Source organism: Formica exsecta, unplaced genomic scaffold (assembly GCF_003651465.1).
Source record: "Formica exsecta isolate Colony F162 unplaced genomic scaffold, ASM365146v1 scaffold37, whole genome shotgun sequence".
NCBI classification, from domain to species: Eukaryota; Metazoa; Arthropoda; class Insecta; order Hymenoptera; family Formicidae; genus Formica; species Formica exsecta.
In genome coordinates, this window is record NW_021850941.1 from 2469359 (window position 1) to 2489802 (window position 20444).

At 38.1% G+C, this 20444-nt stretch overlaps 1 long non-coding RNA gene across 1 annotated transcript in view; it reads right to left on the reverse strand.

Annotated features, from left to right (window-relative positions):
* LOC115239271 overlaps positions 1-20444 on the reverse strand; it is a 321179-nt gene that overhangs the window by 110012 nt on the left and 190723 nt on the right. The window contains exon 4 of the long non-coding RNA XR_003884616.1: positions 17108-17241. This is a non-coding gene — a long non-coding RNA (uncharacterized LOC115239271). The remainder of the gene's footprint in view (positions 1-17107; positions 17242-20444) is intronic.

Sequence of the window (20444 nt, forward strand, 5' to 3'; positions counted from 1 at the left end):
TAATTCGTATCTATTAAACGCATAATTTTCAATGCGAACTTTTCGTCTCGATGCTTAAAGTTACTGCAAACACGTAAAGCTGCGATTATTGCTAAAAGACAAATTTTTGAAATTTTATTATACGACTATGTCATATATACATATAATAATTTAAATTATTATATTTTTCGTGATGATATTTTGCTTCCGCATGATAAATCATAGTGTTTTGAAGTCATCTAAAGTATCGTTCAAGCAATTATTCAAAGAGATGAATAATTGTAGATCGATAATTTCGATCGATTAATAAATAGCAAAATAAAATATAAAAACAATAATAAAATATAAAATAATGAATAGTTACAATAACCATTTTCACATATATTGTAGAGGGCCCATTCCTAAGTAATACGCACTTTGAATTTTGTGGCACTCTCTTCTGGTTCCAGAGATATGCAATTTTAAAGTTTCACAGTTTTAATGCTTTTTCTGTTATAAAATAAGAAAAAATAAAGTTTGTTTTTGTTGTATTTGTGTAAATCAGATGTGGAAAAAGTGTTTGTTTACATTTCTGGAAACGAAGCTCCTTGAATTTTTCCATTTTCCACGCGAAGCGAGGTTCAACGCAAACCTATGTGTCTAGTTTTTTAATAGTGGAGCCCCGCCGCAGAGGGGGCGGAACATACTGTCTCCACACATATACTTTTTAATGCGTAAATATAAAATGGAAAGTTGTAAACCCATGTGAAACCTTATTTTGCATTAAAAAATTATATGCATGAGACAGTATGTTCCGCCCTCCCCCCTGCGGGGGGGCTCCACTATCAAAAACTAGACACGTAGGTTTGCGTTGAACCTCGCTTTGTGTGGAATAGCAAATGTAAACAAAAAAACATAAACACGCAAGATATAGTGAAAAGATCATAGAAATAAATGCGATACTTCAAAATCGCATATCTCTGAAACTAGAAGAGAGCGCTACAAAATTCAAAGTGCGTATTATTTAGGAATGTGTCCTCTATAATATATGTAAAAATGAAAATGATCCGTGAGGTGTAAGTTAATCTGAACATTTACCTAAGTATTTTCCTTATTGAAAAAGTAGAGCTCTCTGGTTATTGTAACTATTCATTATTTTATATTTTATTATTGTTTTTATATTTTACTTCTTAATAATAAGTACTTATTAAGGACTTATTAATAATAAGTATTTTCCTTGATGAAAAATAAGTCTTATTATTCAGTGTTCAATGAATAATAGCTTATCAATTAATTAATTAATATTAAAAAATTATATCTACGTAACACATTGTAGCGTGGGAGAAATAAATGTAATTCTTTTGTACTGGCTCAAGTATTGATTGTAAAGATGAATCGAATCGTGAATGTGTTTTTACAATCATTAAACACAGCGTTATGAATGCAATATCTTCATTATTCATCAATCTAATGGAATAAATCAAAATGTGTCAAGTTCCTTGGCTTTCCTATAACATGTGAGAAAGATGTAACTATTTTTTTTTTTTTGCTTCCGAGCATCCAATTATAAAAGAAGACGTTAACTTCGAGGATGTATGCTGACAGTGATGGATGATCGATATAATGATCCGACTTCTCATTCGAGGAAATGAGGGGTCATAATACAAAATGCTATCAGCATCTTTATATGTCCACATTTTTTGTAAAATTACGATATACGTAACTGATGCTATTGCTAATTGCATGATTTATTCTCTTCAATACAGAAACTTCCGCGTAATTTATGCATTTAATTTCATCGGTTTTTCTTTTTACCACATCATATTGTCGACCTTGATGTCAGCGTTTTGCAGTTTTAGACACGTGAGCATCATATATGCAAATTATGCTACTCCAAAACGCACACGTTTGATATTATTTTACGTCTTTATCAGCAGAAACCGTCTCGTTTTTTACGAGACACCAAGCATTGATTCATCAAAGAGACATAAACCAAAACAAAAATGACGTAAAATTAAAAAATGGTCAATTAATATCGCGAAATTTGTTATCGACATTTTTTCATTTTATATTAAAGAGTAAATTATTATTAGATTTACGTATAATTAAAAAAAAATATGCCTTATTTTATTCTTAGCCTTGAAGAGTATATGCATATAATATAATTTTCAAGATTTTCACGGATTTCTTATTGCAACACGATCATCATTCGTATATTCTCCGTTGGTGAAAATTAGATTAATTTTTTATAATTAATACGTTAATACGCGCGCGTTAATATATGTTATCACACAAATTGCAATCTCCATGCCGTTACACGAGAACTTAATAATGTCGTGTCAGATAGATTAATTAGTAGCAATTAACGGTAATTATCAGTACGCATTCAGTTCTCGTTATCACCCTGTAAATACATGCGAGGGTAATTTTCGCGCATAAATCGCGACAGACCGGTCTTCAGGATGGGAAGAAAAATTCTCCGCAGAGTTACGTGCTAATTTCTACTAGCAATGTGCGCCAGAGATTATAATTCTTCTGGACCCATTTCTCCTGATTATCCGTTAACCTAAACAATTATCAGTTCGAATTCAAGGATTTTTTAACAAGATATGCAAAATGGTAAAGTATTATTTGTCTAAAAAACGATATATGGCATGGTAATAATTATTGAAAGAATAAGAATTTTATAGAATAATTCAAAGTGTCAGACATGCCACCGTTCTTCCTTCACTCATGGGCAAACTATAATGTCGATTGATTTGTAAAGAGTTAAGAGCACTTCAGTAATATCACCGTAACTAAAATTGTTAAACGGAATGATTTCAGGAGAATGCGGCTCCTCGAAGCGGAGTATCAACAAAGAGCGGCTTCCGAAATATAAAAGCATACCGGTAGCATTGTGTAGGGGTGTTTAGGGTAGTGTGAATTTCTCTAAAGGATTGCCAGGATCTGGCGGTATATTCTTGAGGACCGTTTCCTATCCTCGGAATAACACCGGCAAAGGAATTAAGAACCCGTAAAATGGTGCAACGGGCAATAAATGCCTTTTCGCCAGCTGCTCGTGGATACCACCCGCTCCTCTCCTCCCTTGCCCCTTTTCCAACAATCCGATGCCCTCGTCCGCCACGGTTTCCAACTCTATCCGGGGTTTTAAGAAGTGCAATTATCCGCGTTGCATCATCGTAACTTTCATCATTTTTCGGAACGCACGCGAAGGCTAACGGCTGCAGAATTAAGGTTAACTGAATCTCCTCTGTATTACCGAGTGCCGTTGGAGTCCCGCTGCGTGAAAGATTGAATCGATAACTCGATCCAAACATTTTTACGACGCGTAAGTGCCCGTAAAGACATGCGATTTATTTAAATCGATTTCATGCGACGTCCGTAAGACGATACGTTAATCTGCCTGAAAAACAAGAGATTGAACGATCAAGAGAGAATGCAACGTAATGCACGTAATCAATGTTTTGTCTCATATTCTCGACGCGTATCATTGGCGAACGTTATTATATCGGCACGGCAATTACGGTCACGCTCATCATCTCGATTATATTTTTGTATATTTTTTTACATCGACTTTCGCCAAAGAATACAAAAGCGACGACGAAACGCAAATGCGCGGGTTACGCGGGCGCGAAGTAATTTCAGGGCGAAAGCTCGCAAAAAACTGCCGCAAATTAGTTAGCATAAAGGGAACTGTCAACTTGATTAACTCCGTACGACGCGGTGCCTCGGGGATAACAGCGACTGCTGCGAAAGCAGTTTGGGCTCCAGGGCCCAGCAAAAAGCGGGCTTAATTTAATCTACACGACACACTTTCTCGCGACCGGCGGAAATACCTATTTGCGAGAGACGAGACGCACGAGGGAGCCGTTACACCGGGCGGCGTCGCCACGACAAATTTCCGTGCGTCTCCGTTTCATCTGTCATAGCCAGACGTCGTGGCGGAAGGAAAGCTCTCTCGCGGAGGTCACGTTCACCCGCAGCACTCTTGATTCCCCCTAGGTCGAATTACGAGGAAACGAAGGGCAAACGGTCGCGTAAAGGCACTATAGAAGGAGGACTAATTAATTGCACGGAGGAAGGAAGACAAGGAGAATGACATGCTGCGAGGTAGTTTGAAAGTGGACGTTCAGTAGCTCGTTAAATTTTAGAAGCGTGTAGATCGAAACGAGCTCCCCTCTCCCCTCCTCACCCTTCGGGTATTTACACCGAAACGAGCGCTGACAGTACGAGCCTGATTGAAATCTATCAGCAAGCGCCTAATTTAATTAGGTGCACGTCGTGGCTGGTCGTGGTGAGAGAGCACCCGCTCGGAAGACCCTTGGTAATGCTTCTGTGCGAGACGTAATTCCAATGACTAAACCCTTGCTTCAAAGGAACTTTACAAAGCTTTTCACGCCTCGGAATTCGATGAAATCAAAATTACGAGAGAGTAAACAAATAATATTGATGTAATTATATTACATTATGAATACATAGATATGATAGAGATCTCTTTATAATTGTAAAATTCATTTTTTTTAGCTGATTAAATAGTATCGATATTTCGCAACCTTTTCGCTTGTCATCTCCCTTCTGTACTTTTATCACGATACATATACATATAATGTGACGCCATTCGATTTTGTGTCACAGGCTCCTCGTGAAAGAGATTAAAAATAAGTAAATAATAATAATATAAATAAAATAAAATAATAATAATAATAATATTAATAATGATCTCTTAAGCAAGTTCGAAGTGGGATATGTACGAGGTTATCCACCTCGTTTATCGCGAGTCTCGCAGGAGATGTGTCCAATCGCGGTTCCGGGTATACGCGGCCTCCACGTGTTCTCCGTACCGAGCATTCCAGGCCGGTACCCGTGTCACACCGAAATCCTTTTCCTCGGGATATGATTCATTGTTGTACGCGCCTCGGGGACCACCCAGCTGAGTGCTGTGTGCTCTGAAATGCCCGTCGAAGAGAGCCCGAGATCGATACGACGACGTGCGCCCACGCTCGTCCGCCGCCTAGCATTGGATGATGCACTGTCAGGGGCGGATTGGGCCCCCTAGAACCAATAGGTCGGAAGTATTTTTACATATCGACATGTCGGCCTTAATAGATTTATGTATCGCGTGGATCCCTCTCGAGAGGCAACCTCTAGAGTTACATCGCGCACCGTTATACCATTTGAAGCGATTGTTAAGATTTTTTCATGCCGCGCTTGAAGGAACACTGACGTAGGATGAAGCGTTCTCTCTCTCTCTCTTTCGAAGGAATTGTGATGAACACATTGATTTTTCGAAATAATTACGAGCGTAATCAGTAATATAGATTATTAAAGGAAATATGATACAAAGAAATAAAATCAAAATCTCATGGTTGTAATCCCATAATTGAAACAAAGGTTACTTCTTTTAAAAGATGAATCCGCCCCTGTACACGACACACGGTAAAACGACAGACCCACCTGGAAGCAATCGATACAAAGGATATCGGAATAATCTCACGGCGCCGACCGAATTAGAGATCCAGCGAGTCTTTAATTGAACGTCTGAATAATGATCGTTGATCGCGCGATACTACAGTTCAGTCGTCACAAACAGCCCTTCTTTTCGAGATCCGGCGTCGTCTGCATCGGCTATTCACTATTCAAAAGCCAGACTTGGTTTTAATTAAACCGATAGAGTTCTATTACATATTTTTAAAATTCAAATTCGCGAATTTTTGCTATTTATTAAGCTAAAACACATTTGCATTTTTTCATAATATTTATTATATATAACAAATATGTATAAATTTTTCTAATATATTTAAATAATATTTTTTGTGTTTAAATAAACATCGAACACTAAAAAAAACTCATATTTCGAGAAGCATCGCGACATAAATCATTGAGAAGAGAAGAAAGAACGCGATAACTTAACACAGTGAATCATTTATTGACGATGTTAGTCTCTCTGATATCTCAAACAGATACGTTAGAATTATGATCGTTAGATAAATAATTATGGTGCTGTTTTCTACACAAATTCATCATCGACGTGCCGAATAATTGATTGCGCTTGTTCCGCAACATACTCGCCATCGATCGAATCGAGATAACGATTACGAAAAAAATAACAGCCTTTGACGTTTGTTATCAGAAATCTAAATCGAAACAACAGGAACTCCTCGTGAACTATTACGTATCTCACACAAAGAACATATTCTTTTTTTCAAATAAAAATACTTAATACACATATAATTTTTTTTTAATTTCGCCGAAAAATTAACATATAAATAGAAAATGAAAATGTGTTTAAAACAACGAAACTTTCAAGTAAATAATTACAATAATTAATAATACCGAGCGAAAAAAGCTGTAAGCGTCGCGGAGATAATGGCATGCTGTATTAATCTGTCGACAGATAATCAGTAGTTACTTCTTTGATTTTCCTTATCTGCTCGTCGCGTGGCATAACACAATCACTAAAGGAATACGCAGAATTCCGTCGCGTTCGAGATAGCATACCGCGCGATATTGACGGCGAAATAAAAAAAAAAGAATTTTCACGGCGATTGCAGGTGGATATCGTAAAAAGTGGAAGCTCCGCTAATATTGACTTTTCAAGATGAGAATGCCACTTTACTTGGCACATGTCTACGATTGACGGTCAAGCGGCATCGCGGCTGTTCCGATGAAGCAATTACTGGCCTGTTATCGCCGAAGACAAAAAAAAAAGCGAGATAAACGTTAACGGGTATAGCAGCTGGGATCGCGAGCGAAACTCTGAACGAAATTAACGTGATGGATAACTGCTCAATCCGGCTCGATCTCATCGTACGTTGAATTCAACTGATCAAGATGAAACGGCAATCGGCGGGATAATCGTCGACAACGAGGCGCATCTGTGCGAATGCGAATCATTTTCCTTTCCAGAATCGCGCGGACAAAAGTTTCGTCGAAGAGAAACGAAGACTTCTGCCTTACGCTCATTAGCATCCGGCGCAATTTTGGCGATAATTTATATCACGTCCCGCGGCGCGCACCCCGCTGCGTCCTTAATTCCGAAATTAATCTCCGACCGTGCGCGGTCGATTAATCTGGAATCGAAAGTATGCTACCGAAGAAAACGGTTACGCAAACGCTGTTCTCGAAACGTTAAACAGAATTCAGCGGTGTCAACGATGCGTGACGACAATGATAAATGAACGAGGTGCGAATGATAGATGATATCAGTACCTTAATGACCTACGGACATTGAATGCAACAACATCATCGTATGCCACTCTATTATTAAACGCACAAGGCAAATTTCGAAACTTCTTATATATTTACTTGACAAAATAGTTCAAAAAGTATATTATAAAAATTTCAAGTTTAAGTTATATATATATATATATATATACAGGGTGAATCACTAGAAACTGCCTTCTAAGATATCTTCACAAATATTAATTTTACACAAAAACGTTTTTGTCGTCTGCCTCCACTCAACAAAAAACTAAGACGACTAAAATGTAGCCCTTTTAAAATTATTTAATTTTTATCTTAAACGTTTTTGTGTAAAATTAATATTTATGAAGATATCTTAGAATGCAGTTTCTAGTGATTCATCCTATATATAAAATTGTCACTATATAAAATTGTTGTAATTAATAGAGTATATTAAAATAAAAACAAAGAATAAATCATACAAAAAATTAAAAAACAAGAAAGTAACATAAAAGAACTCTATTAATCCTATATCAAGAAATCTGGATTTTTAGAACTTTTATTAATTATTACAATATATCAAAGAATCTGGATTTGATTTTACTGACGTCAAATATTTATATCGCTAATAATAACACTAAAAAAATATCAAACATTAGATCCGGAAGATATTCGAATTTCTCACATCAGTTATTGCGCGCCGTTAGAGCGAGCGCGTAGGTGTTATGCTAAAAAGACCACTGAGTATGTCGTGATGGCATTCATCGTCAGGATTCGGAGTCGTCCTGTCGTCCGTGCGAGCCACGATGTCCATTTATCATCACCGGCATCATCCATCTCTCGCAGCTGGAAATCTCTATTTGCATCCGCGTCTTATCCGGCGTCAGGTTGAATCGGGTCGACCGCGACAGCAACGCACCGCGAATCACCGCGAGTCTTCTTCTCTCGGATAACGCATAACGAATCGTTCGGAAATTAACGGTCTGCCATGCCTGCCGGTACCGCCCCGTCATCCGGTAATGGTAATGCGGTAATACGCGACTTTCCTTTCTCGTTAAAGTGTGATTTAAGCGTCTCCTCTCGTCTCGTCCCGACAACGTTATGGATGAACATGCAACGCACTGCGCGAATTGCGAGTTGATTCCCTCCGACATACGCGGGGGCTGATTCCTCTCGCGGTGATTTTCTCGCGCGTTCATGCGCAAATAAGTCTCGGTTGAATGACGCGCGACAAGATCGAGACGAATGACATACGTCTTGCCATTTGTCAATCGCTAACTATTGTCGAACTATCGTTCGTGTGAATTAAACTGGAAATTCGATTTTCAAATCTCTCGGCGAATCGCAATAAGTATGATTGATTGTAATTGGATTCACTTTCCAATGTCAAGCATCTTCTTTTCGTCGACGTGCTAAAGACGACGAGGAGACTATAGTTTCGCAAGAATCATTTCGTGCATCATATCGCGTGGCGCGCGTGATTACATGCATATAGAGGTACGTGCGCTACGCGCAGAGAGAATCCGAAATTTTCGTCGGTCGTGCAGAGACTGAATCGCTGAAGATTCATGTTATACGACAGCCTCCATGCTCAAAAGCGATTACGCACGGTTCTCGAATTCAAAGGAAACCGGTCGCGCGCGCCGGCGAAAGTTGCCCATTAATGCTCGCGATCTCGTGATACCGCATGGTAGATTAACTCGTAATTGCGTTCATTATCGTAGGATTCGACTCGGGAGTCTGAGGACGGGTCCCGTGCTCGCCGTATACGGAAGACATGTATCTTACATGGATCCCGAAATTAGCATTAATTAATAAGTACAAGATTATTTCTTCTTTAGTAAATACTTCGAGTTATATATCGGAAGAAGACACGCGATCCTTATCTCACCGCAAATATCTGACTCTTTTGAAATCCTATTATTAGTAAATATATAACTTTCTTATCTCTCGAAAAAGTCAATATCATAAAATTTTAATTCTACTAATATTTGCCTTTTCCTCGTTCTATTCATGATACCGAGAAACTATTCTTACGTGCGCATTGTCTTAAAAAACTTTGCTCCAACAGTGTGCATTTAGCTTAAGATAACATTTTATTGCGCAGCAAGCGACATATTTACAACTGCTTATCCGCAGCAGCGGCAATGACTTTCTATCGCTGATTATCTCCTCAGAGATTACGCGGAAGACATTGCGTGCACCGAAGCTTCCTATACAACGCAAATAGATTCTTAACAGCACACGGCACGTCTGTTTGTCTATTTACAATGGGTGATCGTTCTCGCGAGACGTTCGGGTTCGATTTTGATCGAGCAGCATGAGAAATAATTATCTCACGTCCAAGTAAGCGTTCGCCCGAGTAAGCGCGTCCCCAGGCAATAAAAGATAGTCACCTCTCTCAGTGGGCGATAATTCATAAAGATACGTTCTCTCTTGCGGGTGTGACCCCGCCTTAATATTAATGGCTACTCCTCGACCCGGCCAAGATTAATAGTAGACGCTCTCGAGAGTGTTCTGGTTATACGTTCTAGAGCGTGCGCGAGTTATACGGAATGCAAGGTAACCTACATCGCGTGTAGCTTTTGACGTCGATGATCTCGGAACAATGATTGACGGGCAGCTGCTCCTCTCGGTGTATAACTTTATCGATTACTCGGCGAGATTGCCGGCCACGCTGACCTAACGTGCCAGCCTGATCGCATACGGTAGGAAAAAAAATTTTCGATTTCGTAATCAGCCCGTCGGCGATCGCTTTTAAGAACTTCAATGTATCATCACTCTTGGTCACACTTATCTTGGCAATTTAATAGCGTCAGCAGTTTAACAAAAAGTATCATTATACGCAAAATAATTCCGAGTTGGCCTTGTAATTTTTACTTATATATGCGTTGAAATTATCAATTTAACTTCTACAAGAAGTATGTAACATAACGTTATACAAAAAGCGGCGCCAAGCGATGAATTAAATTGGCGCAAAGACAACCTTTGCGTGCAAAAAAAAAAAAGTAAAAAAAAAAGGAGAACGCGATTCTGGAAGACAATGGGGCCGCCTCACACGTGGTCGGTTACGTAAAGTCGCGTATCCGCCTGGAATCTATTCATAGGGTCGGGCCGCAATGGTCAAAAATACGAAAGAAGAAAGAAAGAATCGGCAGGCAGACAGGCAGGCAGCACGTGAGAATCGGGCGAGGCACGTGCCTCGAGTCGATACCAGGCGAGGGTCGAACTATTTCCGCGTGACGAGGAAATCGTTTTCGGGACGTCCCGACGCTGCGGGGGACAGTTCGCCGAAGTAGGCCATCCCCTCGCAGCGGGTGTTGACCATCGCGTGGATTCGCATCTCTCTCTCAACTTAAATCTAGCGTCGTTCTCTGCAAAGTGTATCTCGAGAGATGTTCCGGAAAAAAAGAATATTTCCCAGACAAATGATCAGTCTGCGGGCAAAAGCCGAGATTGTCTGGCAAAAACGATCATCATCGTCCATTATTGTCGACATTTCTCGGGTAAACGCATGAGTCTACTTCTTTTGTAAATATATCTAACAAAGATTATGATAATTTGATAAACCACGCGAATTTATAATAATAATTATTATTAGTACTGCATACTAAATAAGATGATCATCTTAGGAGGAAGATGAACGAGAAACGTTGTAATAAAAGCAATATAAATTCCGAGAAAACGTATCAATAGAGAAAAAGAGATAGTCATATTCCCAAGATACAACACGACGGTCGATCATTTGGTCCCCAGAGGACAAGGCGAGTAGAAACGCATTGGAACGCACGACGCAGATGACATTTGTAAGCCTGCGAAACAAATTAGCCGGCGGTGCAAAAAAAAATGGTGACTATTTCTAGTCCTTGAGAACTTAACCGGGAATACGAGCTCGTCAGGCGACCGGCAGGTGTGAGTTGAAGATATTGAAAAAAGTTAGCTCGCTCGTGGAACAACTAAACAGAATCGTCGAACGGAACGCACGCTTCGGAGCCTCTGGCAGATTACCCGCGAGTAATAGAGGTACACTAGAATGTAATTGCGTAATGACGTACTTGACGCAACTATGTAATTGGTATCAAAATGGATGAGACGTGGAGGCAGCTACACTAAAAAAAATGTCTTGCTGATATAGGTAGATTTCTAGGTGTCACAACAAAAATTTATCGCTATTTTTTGTATCTGTTAGAATATTGTCTGTTACATATAGAATTTATAGCAGCAATATTCTAATAATATCTTCTAGAAAATTTAGGTCCCATTGCCAAATGTTAATCACTGCATTGGATAAATATGAGTTTCGATACTACAGCTAGAACGATCTTTGTGAGAAATATAACTGCCAATTATAACTGCAGCATCGAAAAATTGAGAAAAATTGTTTAAAAGAGCTAGATAGATTGAGCGCGTTATACAAATATGTTAGACGTGAGGATTATATATTCATTTGTTTCTTGCCGCTAATTTTTTCTGTCTACCACAGCCAAACTTTATAACAAGTATGATTGGCCTTAACATGGATAGGCGCCACAGAAAAACATTCTTTCTAAATTTCACAAACAGTTCAGATATAAATTCTGTCTCTGTCACTTAGATTGATTAAATGCGAAACATATGCGATATCACAGTATTTGCTAATCATTTATGTACCTCAGTTAATTTTGCGCACCCAGAAAATTTTTGCTGTGGTTGCAATACCACTTTTTTGAGTGTACGAGAAAATTTTTGCAAGCAATAATAAAAATAAGATATAATCCGAGAACGAGCCATCATTGTAATTAATTTTGAGTGATCGAAAAAATTACATTTAATACGTATTTGTTCTAAGCATTCTGCAATGTATAATATTTTTAATATATTCTATGTATGTTTGCGAGAAAAATTCGTTACATATATATATTGTAAATATAATAATTTACTAGATCCCCCCCAGATGCAACGCATTTTATTATTAAATTTGCATATAATGCGCGAGTAGATACTTTATTATATTTTCATTAATAGTTGAATAAAAATACTACAAAGAGAGCCTTTGGCTATTGCAGGTAAATACATCTCCGCACGCAAAGCTAAAGTCAATGACTGTGTAATAGGCTATTCACCGGCATAAAGTAACTTGTATTTAAACGGTCAACAGCGAAGAAGTCGTTTCTCCGTCTGTCAGCGAAAGGAAGGAAAGTGTTAGCAATTTTACAAATCGGAGATTGCAACGCGGTCCTTCGTAATTTCGCGGTGCGATTCGTTTTGAGACGGTTAACGCAGTGACAATCGCCGGATGAAAAAGATGTGGGAAAAGAAGAAATCGAGAGAAATCTGAGAAGAGAAAAAGAGCCGTAATAACTTTTTTTCCTCGCGATTATTATTAAAATTCCTTTTCTGATGACACGGACAACAGTGAAACGTCTGTCGTTGTATCGTCGCGAGATTGCATCGTCATGTTGATTACGCAAAATTAAAAAGACGGCGATCATGATGCGCTCGTAAGAAGGGTACGAGCAGATTGAAAGCGTACATTCGTTACGTCAAAGAATATCTCCCAGAAGCCGTGAACTGTCTACGAATAATTGAGATACGGAATTGAACCGGGAAACTAGATTGAGAATTTGTGTAATAGCCCATTTGCTACGGTAATGTAATTTGTGGCTGAACGTGTAAGAGAAATTACGCTCTCGTTTTTCTTTTTACGCGCGCATAAAATGATCCGCGCAGCGTGTAAATTATTGGTACTAACGAGTGTCTCCTTTAATTCCGCAGGCCACTTACTCGCGGGGTATTCATGTCCGGCGATCTGCTCGATAGCAGATGAAAGATAGAAGAATAAGTAAGAACGGTAATTATTTTGATATGCCCCTTGATATCGTGATCTTATATCGTGATTCTCAATGTGACCATTTCAGTCACAATACCTTCATTTTCATTATTTATACTTGTGAGTGTACTTATAAAGAAATATTTAAATCTTATTTTGCAAATAATTTTAAAATAGAGAAAAAAGAAGAAATAATATTCAATAATTAAAATGAATACAATAAATATATGTCAAATATTATGTAATTGATACGTTATTTTCACTATGAAAAAAAGCCAGGGCGAAAAATCGAAACAGTAGATTTCTCGACAACCGCGAAGTAATTTACAACAAATTATAACAACCGCATTATAGTAATTGCCAATTAAGGTTTTGCAGCGCAATATATTCCGTATAATGACATTGAGTGTAAGAAGTTAAAATTAGCACCCCGAGGGTCCGCATAATCCACGAAATACCCGCCAGGCCTACTAGAGACGCGGATGCGAAACGTCAAACGGCCAGTAGCTGATTCATTTAACGTCGCGCGGACGATCCGCCAATAATGGGGATTGCGAGCGCGAGCACGCAACGACGCGAGTGCAGAACTAGTTTCAAGAATTCCTTAATGGGACACCTGCCGCTATAATCTAAACCATTCGCCACTGAGCGTAGTCGAGCGCGTTCCTGCTCTAATTCGACATGCGAGAGAAATAACAGGGACGATATAACTAGTCCGATCCGCGTGCGCCAGTAAAATATGTCCGATAAAGCGGCAACAAACCGAATTTGTTCAGCAGTTCGAGATAATATTTGTTCGATTTTTCAAGGTGCAACATTTTATAATCTTCGCCATTTATGTTACACAAATATAGCGTAAGTAAAAACTGTGCTCGATATCTTGACGTTTAATTTTTGATATAATTATATATGCATTTTATGTGCAACATTTAATAAAACGGTCAATGACATCCTTAAGGGGTATACCCGTTTAAACCTTCGAAAAATGAATACATTTTCTAGATTTTTTGCAGCGCAACGATTTGATAAAAATTTTTAATTTTTTTACAATATTAATACAATATTATCAACTACTTAAATAAAAATTTTGAGCCTAAAAAAAATTTTTTTTTAGAAGTTATGCGAGTAATTGCAGATATTTTCATGCACGGTGTGCTACGTTCGACGGATTGACTTTCAATTTTCCATGCGAGTTCTTAATAAGATTCCGCATTTGCTAACAAAGTCTTTTTTTAATTCGATTTCCCATTTTTTTTTGTTAACAATAAACAAAAAAGATGGACTTCTTTCCCAAAAAAACAAAATTTTTTTCAACACGCCGCCATTTCTTTATTTTTGAAAATTTTGAAAAAATGCTTGGATAGCAGATAGCTATTAATATGTTTAACAAAAAAAAGCTTGTATTTTTTATTTCGGATACGATCAACAAACGTTTTCATGCACACCATGCAGTCACTTAAAATTTGGAGAAGCTCTACAAATATTCCCATAACTTTAAAAAAAATTTTTTTTAAGCTAAAAATTTTTATTTAACTAGTTGATAATATTGTATTAATATTGTAAAAAAATTGAAGATTTTTATCAAGTCGTTGCTCTGCAAATAGTCTAGAAAATGTACTCATTTTTGAAGTTTCAAACGGGTATGCCTCCTTACTGTAGATATAAATATTACCTTCATGTTGATGTCTATATTGTTTTCGCGTGAAAATTATTTACATTATCATTTCGACATCTTTTAAGCCCCTCACGTCCCTTTTCTATTTAAACCTATCAAACATCCAAAAACATATTGATCTGATCTTGCGGTTTGAACGAGATTCCGCTAGAGTCCCGCCGCAAAATTCGTCTCGGTCCGGCAACTACGAATAACCGAATCCTTTTTCTCCTCTCGCATTTCGCGATATTCCGTTTCACCTGCCGAAAATGGCGCAGATGGGTCGGCGAGGGGTATAAACGTCGGCCGACATCTTAGGCATTCTCCTAGGCATTTGCTAGTTTAGGTTTTTGCCGGTCTCCAGACAGACCCGGTGAAATCGGTGTATCTCCTAATACCTTCTTCGGGCAGGGATCACCTGCCGCTTCCTCGTTCGTCCTTGGATAATTGCGCCTGTCAGGACGCATGGTTCGTCGCGTTGGCAGGCAGATCCCACAATATGGTCAAAATTTATCGGGTTAGACCTGGTCGAAATGCGCAGCAAGTTTGAACATTCTCTCAATAGAGAGAAAAACCAAGAAACGTGATTTCACGAACTACGGAGATACCGTATAACGCGAAACTGGCCTCATATATGTATCTTAAATTTTAAATTAGCTCTTTTTATAGTTCACGCGAGTTTAATGGTTATGCGGATAAAAATGGCTAATTAAATAACTTCAAACAAATTCAAAACTTCTTGCAGTGGAATGCCGTAATGTAGCACCTGGATTGCAATTAAAGCACGTGTCTTTTAAATCGACTGATACAGATCATCAGGATAATTCGGCAATTATATTTAATTATCGAGGATATTGACGCTTACGTAAGATTGCTAATTAATAAAAATGAAAACACGCAAATTGAGCGAAATTTTTCGCCGCGGGACACATTATACGGCGCGCAACCTGTTCCACGATGCTCAAGTTTTACCGCGCAAATATAAAAATCTGAAACTGGAGAGATTACTTATTCGGTAATATAACTTAACGAGACTCTCTTAAACTCTTCGTTAAGTTTTATTATCTGTATATAAAATAAGGGGCAATGAGTGTTTTATCATCGGAATGTACTTATTAATTTCCAACAAATGAGTTAAGAATTATAATGATAACAAAATTTAAGAAAATTAGAGACTTTAATAATTTGCTACACGAATTTATAGTATTATGATATTTATAATATAGTTTTTCCCAAATCATCTGTATATATACCGCATCGCATTCTCCTTTCGCATAATCCATATATTATAATCTTCAATGATTTTTTGAAAAAAAAAAAATTGACAAAAAAATAGGTTTCAAAGAATGATAAAATACAAGGAAGGCAAGAACTGTCGATCTAACGTCTACGCGCGAACCCGTCTGAAAGAAACATTTACGCTTCTTTCTTTGAAGCAATCTAATCTGGCTCGAGATTTCCTCTCAAGATCGTACTAAGCTTCTTCCGCGAATTCGCCGCAGCGATTAACCGCTGCGTTACTTTTTCACCAGCGTCATGCCGGTGTCCACCTGCGAATGACACGATCTGTTACGAAGAGGCGCGGCGGAATCTCTCCTTCTTCCCTCCTTTCCTCTACCATCTCTTTCGCTTTTGCTGGTCGCCATACGGCGTGCGGTTACACCGAGAGGATGGGAGAAAAGGAGAGATTTAAAATCTCGGACGGGCGGTCGGTGTGGCGGTACCGTTATTTCGCAGCATGAAGCGCGTGCCCGGCGTCAGCACGATCTCCGGCTGGTCCTGGTTCTCGGTTAATCCCGTGGGACACCGCCTCAACCGAGATTACAAAAGATCTCGGCGATGAACCCCCGCGTCGAGGAACGATCGGGAAAGCCGACGCAGGCGTATTTCGCAAAGCGAGACCACCTGTTGGGGAGAGAGCGCGTATTTATCGATCACGTTTTCCCGAAACGTGAGTTGCGGTATTTTCGGAGGATTTGCGGCGAGCCTGCATTACGAAACGCACGCATCGACGGATATTTCGCGGTTGCGCTGATGTATGTCTTACGGCGGTCACTTGAGTAATGAAATAAAACGCCACGTTTCTCGTGCCGATTGTACTAACAAAGCAGTTTCGCGGTTATAGAAATATTTACCCATCATAATCACTCATCGCGACCTAAAACCATATATTATTAGATGCTTACGACGTGTGTGTCACATAATAAATCTCTTCGCGGAAAAAAGAAACGTTTCGATTGATTAGCGTAAGCTTGTCACGGCATAACGAAATATTCTCTGGCTTTAGTAACATTCTCGCTCCTGTCACGATTAATTATTGACCTTTGGACACTAGTTTCTATTAATTAGTTGCGATATTGGAAATCATCTCGCGTTTAGAATTTAAAAAAAAACTACTTATTCCGTATCAAATTGAATTGTAATATCTATTAACTGTGTATTATTTGTATGTGTTGTATGTATATATTTATTCGACACAAAAATTATATAGTTGTACTCACGTGCAAGAAGAATCCCTCCGCCTCACATTTCGGTATAAGAGCGCAAACTTGTTCGCATTGTGAGATCGCAAACGTTTCATTACGGGAATGGGCGTCGATAATCGGAATATTCAGTATCATCGACAAGAAGCAATCTGAAAGAAATTACCGTCGTCAGAATCATCGAGTGAAAGCGGAGGAATCTCGCGATCGAGCCTGGATTTCTGGCCGGTCGATAGCTCCAAGTGCTCCGCGCGCAAGTAATGGGCAGGGGGTAACAACTCGAGTAATCTGCCTACGCAATTTTACTGGATCAGCTCGAGGCAGCTCTTACTCTCGCTCTGCTTCGCCGCCTCTGCCTCTCCCTCGCCACGGCTTTGCACGTTTCATTTGCACGAACGCTCGTGGCGGCCCCGCGAGTTTGCGCCTGCAAAAGTCAGCGTGAAGTCGTAACGATCGGGTCGCCCTATAAGAGGGCTGGACACGCACGTTGTGACCGCGGGTTCTCCCATACGTATGCGCGTCGTACACAGTAAATCTCTTCGCGAAAAAGAAGAACCATCTCGATCGATTGTCAACGTCACAACGTAATGGTAAAATATTCTTCGGTTATATTCTCGCTTCTTTCGTTGCGATTGATAAAATTCACCTTTGAATGTTTCTGTTAATTGGTTGCGAAATTAACAGAAAAGGTAAAACTGCGTAAAAGGTAACACAACTCCGATTTTATCGCCGACTTAAATATGTTGTAGGGGAGATTCTTCTGAGTAGTTCCCCATAAGAAATAAGTGGGGGATGACATTAGTTTAGAAAATATAACAAATTGAACATTAAAGTATGTGTATGCTGTATAATTTATTTTTTCATTGAAAAAAACTGTTTATGACATTTATGCGTAGGCGGGGGAGGGGCAGAGCTCCCTGCATCTTCACCCTGAAAAAATTCTAACCTAACCCAAATCATTTTCAGTTTTAAAAGTAAAGTTGGGTTGGGTTAGGTTAGATTTTTTCGGGATAGGGATGCAGAGGGAGGAGCGAAGCCTCTCGCCCACGCATTCAATAAATAATATTTTTCAAGACAAGACTCACAAATTCGTGTAGTTCCATGTTGAAAGCTATTAACGAACTGCGAGAAATAGGTGGAACATATTATTGACAAAATATTCATGACCATGTACCTATCCCGTAAATGTAAACAAACACTTTTGCCATGTCTGCTCTACAACAAATACAACGTACACAAATTTTTCCTAATATTACTTTATAATAGCTGAGAAAAAGCATTAAAAATGTGAAACTTTAATTTGTCATATCTCCTAAACCAATGCTGTTCCCCACTTATTTCTTGCGGGGAATTATTTAGAAGGATCTCACCTATAACATATTAATGGCGATAAAATCAAAGGTGTGTTATCTTTTATACAGTTTTACCACAGAAAAAATTGGAAAAATCATCTTTCATTTATTCGCATGTAGAATGAACTAAAAGTGATCGATTCTGTATGAAATTGAGATTCCAAACTATCTATTATAATTAATGCTATAATATAAACATATATATTTGCATAGATAGATAGATAGATATACGAATAAAGACGCACAAAGTCACGCGCATATATACAATAGTAATAAACTCAACGAAATAGATGTAAGGAATGAGATATTCGTAAAACCACACGTGTCAAAATAAGGACTCATAATTTCCTCGAGGCAACCGCGTAAAAAACGCACACGCGCAGTCGAAAAACGTAAATAAAGCGAAATTCGTTGCTTTGCCACAATATTTTCGACGTGGTTCTTCACGAGCCATAAAATTTCTATGTATATATTAAAATCGTGGCTGAAAAGCACGACGCGTTATTAATAGCTGTAATATATAATACATACTATAATTAATAAAAAGTTTTCGCACCTTTTTGTGTTGTGTAAAAGTAATAAAAATATAGATATAAAATTCTGGCTAATTGAAGTAAAACCATAAGCTCTCGCAATTAATTCAACAAGTGTACAAGTAAAAAAAATCTTTTATATTACATATATGCGTTTTTTCTCAAATATAAATATAAATCTTCATATATCACATGACATTTGACGACAAATAACTGACAAATTTTACTTATCTTATCATAAAGTTTACCTGCATTTTTTCGAGGTGTTAAATAGTCTTTAATTCGACTGTACAATATATGTTTGATTTATAATATTGTTGCTAATCACTAATAAAACGTCTAGGAAAGTTTTCGATTATATTATTTTATTTTAGCGAAGGCATGTAATAAAGGTATAAAAATATTCGTTGCAATCTATGTAATAGTAGTTATATACTGCAAAATTTTAATAAATACGACAGAAGCAGATGTGATGACGATAGTTTCACGAGCGAGTTAATTCGCTTCTTTCTCTTGTGCAGTGAAGACGCAAGGTGGAACCTGTCGCTAACGAACCGGTAAGACAACGACGCAACCGTAACACGCATAAAGTCCAAGGGAAACGAAGAATCGTAAAGTTTCCAACGGGCAGAGACATTAAAATCAAGGAACCGTACAATAACGCAAGGATAATGATCGCCCTGCGGCCGAGTGTGCCGCTGAAAAATAACTCGCACAACCGCCGTCGTATTAGTTCTCGTATCGCACGGTTCGAATTCGTTAAGCGCGATTTATGCCATCAGAGATACATATCGTTATTAAAAAGTAGCGATAGAGTAAAAAACTACAATAAAAAATTACAATTTAATATGCAATTTGAGTTACCGAAGCAAGTCAGCAATGCCTTTTCTATATCATAAATCAAAACGTAACATAGTCGAAAACAGAAATAATTTAAATAATATGATATATTATACAGGGTGTCCCCAACTTAAATGTCAAAACTTTAGGAGCGTGTAAAATCTTTAGAGATTTGCTCGTTTTTGCTTCGTTTTGAAGAAAATCGCAAAAAATGAAACAAATAATTTTCACCAAGAAACTTAAAGCAACACTCGTGTTATTAGATTTATCAAAAAGTATTATAAAATAAAAATTGTAGAACATGGAATAAAGAAAAGAGAGCGAGTTAAAATCCTCCTGAGGTAAAATTAGAGGATTGTAAATAAATACGCGACAACGCGAAATTTTGTGTCTAATCTAATTTTACCTCAGGAGGATTTTAACTCACTCTCTTTTCTTAATTCCATATTCTACAATTTTTATTTTATAATACTTCTTGATAAATCTAATAATTTTAGTGTTGTTTTAAGTTTTTTAATGAAAATTATTTGTTTCATTTTTTGCAATTTTCTTCAAAACGAAGCAAAAACGAGCAAATCTCTAAAGATTTTACACGCTCCTAAAGTTTTGACATTTAAATTGGGGACACCC